Below are 5,319 nucleotides of genomic sequence, written 5' to 3' on the forward strand. Positions count from 1 at the left end.
ACACATTTTCCCCTGAAGAGCTCTACATCCACAAATGTTTCCCATTGCAGGAAACTATTCAGAGTGTAAAGGGTCATCATGCAGAAAAAAGTGTCCAGCTAATCCCTATTGCCATAAATGACAGAATAAGAGAATATGAGTTTAAATTGAAAGAGAAGAAGGGTTTTGGCTTGCCTATGCGGAAGGTTTTATTATTTAACCCCCCTGTTGTAGAGTAGCAGGAGTCTCCTGTTAATAATAAGAGCCAAGAGCTACTTGAAACTTACTGTGTGTCAGGCTCTGGCTTAAACTCTTCACCAATGTTGGCTCATTGACTATTTGCAGCGGTTCTGTGAAACAGATACTGTTATTATCCCTGCTTTAGAGATAGGGAACCTGGGAGGGCGGGGGGAAGAGAGAAAAAAATATCTACGCTCTCAACCACCCTGTCATTGGGCTCCTGTGCTGTCTTAGTTCTTAATCGACTCTAGTTTCTTTCATGCTTAGCTTTCTGATCTTTTCTCCAGTGCCCGTCTTCCCATTCTTGCTGACAAACATTGCTTCTGCAAATCCTATATGCTGAATCACCTAGTTTTAATTAAATCTTCCATAATATTTTAGGAGTATTACCCATTTAATCTTCTAGCTCGAGTTACACGTAGAGGAGAGATCACCTCTACTGCTTCCTAACAAATGATTCATAAGTTTTATATGACTACCTAGCAGCAAAATTTCCCTCTGATGCTTTATAAACACTTACCTATTAAACAGAAGTAATCGATTAAAAAGTATTACAAGGAAAGCTTGGTAATGAAAATATCTAACCATCCACATAAGAAGACAAATCATTATGTTTAAGTTCTTTATAAAAGAAATGGCCTATTGTTGTTAGGCAAAGTTTTTTTTTTTCCTAACACTTGCCACAACCTAATACTGAAGGCTTAGACAAGTTTAGTTAAGTGAACTTAATTTCTCATTAGTTAGTTAAAGATCATGGTGTGTTACCTCCCAGTATGAACCCTCATTTCCAGCTATCATTTAGTTGTGCTTTGCATTATTTTCCCTGCTACCATCTGTCACTGGGTTATGATCTCATCAAGTTTCCAAGTCCAGCTGGATGGAGTCTTCTAACGGCCCCCATTCTAACAGCATCTAACAGTTTAGAAGTGCTGAGGATGGTGAATTATGGCCACTTTGCACAGAATCATTTCTGATATACATTTTTTTTCTAATCTTGATGTGATAGGTAACGTCTAACACCCCTCCCCCCCTTATTTCTCTCAGGAGCTCTCTTCTCTTTCTGTGGATATCTAAAGTGTTTCTGATTCCTATTCTGAAGTGTTTAAAGAATCTCAGGGCAAGATTATATGACCAAATTAAATTCTGAATAACTTCAATTGAATTCTGGACAAAGCAAAGCACACCAAGAAAACATCAATTCCTGAGTCTTCTCTATTAGGAATTCCTCAAAGTATGGCCCTCTACTATCTTCATCAGCTTCATCAAAGCACTGGAGGTGCTTTTTAAAAATGGACATCCTTGTTTCCCTCTAGATCTATTCAATGAAAACATCCAGGCACTGTGGATTGACATCCACGTTTTAAATAAACATTAGAGGTTAATCTTACATATTCATATTTGAGAACTGATGTTTTGTTATTTAGACAGCACCTACCTCCAGAAGATATAAAATCAGAGAGGAATGGTGGGTAAGTATCCCTTTCAGACCCTTTCTAAGGACATGAGCTTCTGTTTAAGAGACCATGGTTTATGCCAGGTGCATAAAATTAAATAGATACAGCACCCAGGGATTCAGCCACGGATAGATGCTCTGCATAAAGTAAATTTATATGGTATGGACATACGGTATGCCATCTGCTACTGAGATAGCTTGGTGCAAAATTCAGCCCAATTGGGGTGTTCCATATTGGATAATCTCATTAATGGGAGGCTGCCTCAATAAGAGGTGGGTTTCTAGGCCTCAGTCTGAAATATCCTGAGTGAAAATGGGCCTTTGTTCTGGTTCTTCATGGACCTCAAAGTCACGATGCACTTCTGAATAAATATAGCTGCTATGACGGATTTCCATGCTTTTTTTTTATTTTCTAGGGTATCTTTATAATAACCTAATATATAATTTGGCTTATCTTTTCCTTGCAACCTCAGAGAGCTTAGCAAAGAATTAGTATAAAAAATCTTTTAATAGTTGCCATTCAGTACCAACAAAAGGAGAGAGATCATCAATAACAGAAACAAGGCAAAATTCATTTTATTAGAAATATTCTACTTTCTACTAACTTGTTATATTTATGTCTGCTCTCTTCTAATAGTAAAAGAGAAAAACTATGAAACCAGAAACCTAATTTGTGTGAAAACAAAATCTTGATAATAAACACCTGGACATCTTTTATTGAGCATGCTTACTGGGCATTTATTTGAAATTTTGATTTTTTTTCCAGGAGATGTGTATAGCTCTGGGGCTCAGATGCCAGTTAATTGAAAGTTACTCAATGAAAGCAGCGTTAGTGTAGAAGTTTGAAGAGTACTCCTCCTTGCCTCCTCTCTCTTAGAATTCTTAAGATGAGGAAAATAAGTGAAAATAATAAACAAACTTAAGCTATGTCAAGGCTATATTGAGTTTTTAGATTGAAAGTAGGAATAACAAATGTGGAAGAAAAATGTCCAAGAAAGAAAAGCTTCCTTGCAGTTGGAAGTCTCTGTAACTTTACTTAATCTCATAGTGTGAACTAGCAAGAGAAAGGAGCACTTTTTAAATCTTTCCATTTCTTCCAAATCCAAGATTGCATGGTATCAGTGATTTTCAAATTTGGGATTTATATGTGTAGGCTGTTAAGACTTTGGTAATGTGAATGTAGCTTGTTATTGAACTGGAAAATTGCTATAGTCTGGAAAATTACGTTTCATAATTGAGATTAAGTATACAGCATAATTTAGTACCAAAGTCATGATATTTATTGTTAAATATTCAGTAATCCAAAATGCATGACTGTGATCTAGTGCAATACTCAGAATACAGTTAAAACAAAAGCTTAAAAGAATGACAAGGCCAATCAAGGTGAAGGAATACATAATTTTCTAACATCTTCAGCTTTCTTTCTATTCCTGAGGTGGCCTTCAGGGCAAACATCATTGATAGTGGCTCCTAATCTTTTTTCACTCTCCCCAATCTCCCAACACCATAATGATAAGCCAGCTGTTCTCCAGCGACATACCTATTATTCACGCACCCGCCTGTCCTCAACTTTGTCCCTATGCTGTGCTTCCTGCTTTCTCTTTTGTTGTTGTATCCATCCTCCATAACTTCCTGTCCTGCTATATGCAAACACGTGGAGGTATGGCTTCTGTCCCTTATGTACCCAAATTGTATGCTTTTATTGGGTTGTTCAGTTGGGTTTTTCCACAATGTCATACAGAAAAGTCTGAACGAATTTTCTGGCCAATCCAGTACTTTCTCTGTCCATTTCATCTTGATCAAACAAAATATTCCTGCAGTCACTTCCTACTTTTTTCAAATTTTGTGGTTCTTTATTGTGATTTCCACTGTTTCCATTTTACAGAAAACATTTAAATTAAAAAGTGACCAGAGATACCTAAATCAGTGTCTATTCTTATCCTTCTTTCTCCCTATTTGACAATACTGTACACTGCCTGGTTTGACACAATAACCTTTTTCTTGTTTCTCCATTTATCTCTTTATTTGCTCTTGAAGTTTCTTCTTTGTTGGCTCGTTTTGCATAATCCCCTTTAATTTGATTATGATCCTTTCTGGAGGACTAACTATTTCCTTGGGATCCTAAGTACCTCTAAGAGCTCATGTTTCAAATATATATCTGTCTTATATTCATAGGCACCTCTCAAACTGCATTACATCCCTCTGACTTCTCTATTTCTGAAATTTCTCTTACCATCCTCTAGGAAAATTTTAGTTTTCAACCTTAAATTCAGTTGGAGAAGAAGAGCTCTCACCCTTCTTGTCCATGGTTCCACTGCTGCCTGCGTGTTCCCCAAATCTAAAACTTTGATCTTTTATTCAGCTTTGTGCCCTTGTCACAACACTTTCCTGCTAATTTAACTTAATCCACCAATTCATTTGTGTTCTATTCCCAAATCCCCTGTCTAGGCCCTAGTTATTTCATGCTTGGACTCATTCCATAAAACCTTATTGACATTTGCCAGGAATGGTTCTGGGCATTATAGAGCCAAAGGAATGAACATGTCACAGTCTCTGCTCTCAGAGTTCTCAACATAGTGGGGAATGGTAACAGAACTTCAAAATTTTCTTTGTGAGAAAGATTCCATTTCAAATTGCCAGCAACATATTGACTTAATTGGAGGTAGTAAGCTGACTTGGAGCAACATTTACTTGCTCTAAAAGAATAATTTCAACAGTCTGCCTTGTTTGCATTGATTTAACACAAGGCACTACACATTGCTCTGGGAATACGTGGTAAAGCAGCTTAAAGTAGTCACTCTTTTCTATTACTGTGATTTCAGAGAAGAGAACATTAAAGAGGAGGCTGGGAAATTTGGTTAAGAGCCCATGTGTCTCCTGGGAGCAAGGAGATCAAGATATCAACCCTGCATTTGGGGTGTTCAACATTCTTAGAACTTCTCTGATTGGTATAATTCCAATTAAGACTTTCTGGCAGGAAAGGACATAGACTAGCCATTTCAGTTTGCCTGGGACTGAGAGGTTCTCGGGACACAGGATGGTTAGTGCTAAAACTGAGAAAGTCCAGGGCAAACTAGAATGAAGGTATCATGGGGTGCTCATCAAAGGGAAGGGTAGGTCTGGATTGTTCATCCAATTTCACTGCTAGGGCCATCAAATGCAAGCCTCCTCAGGGGTCTAGGCAGGTAAAGTAAATACGTACAGCCGTGGCTTATAAGATTCAAGGCAATGTGTAATTTGTAGAGAGGGTGAAGGTGTTAATTGCTCAGTCATGTATGACTCTGCGACCCCATGGACAGTAACCATCCATGTAGCCCTCCTCTGTCCATGGAATTCTCTAGGCAAGAGTACTGGAGTGGGTTGCCATGCTCTCCTCCAGGGGATCTTCCTGGCTCATGGATCAAACTCAAGTTTCCTGCACTGCAGGCAGATTCTTTACTATCTGAGTCACCAGTGAAGCCCAACTGGAGGTTGCTTGTAGAGTGTACATACCTGCTATGTTAGCTTGCTAGAACTGCCTTATGCCCCAGACTGGGTGGCATAAATAGCATACTTTTACTGTCTCAACATTCTGGAGGCTAGGAGTTCAGAATCAAGGTGTTAGGTGGGTTGATTCCTTCTGAGGGCTGTGAGGGAAGGGTCTGTTC

Source organism: Giraffa tippelskirchi, chromosome 10 (assembly GCF_054371585.1).
Source record: "Giraffa tippelskirchi isolate mGirTip1 chromosome 10, T2T-mGirTip1v1.2.pri, whole genome shotgun sequence".
Taxonomy (NCBI): domain Eukaryota; kingdom Metazoa; phylum Chordata; class Mammalia; order Artiodactyla; family Giraffidae; genus Giraffa; species Giraffa tippelskirchi.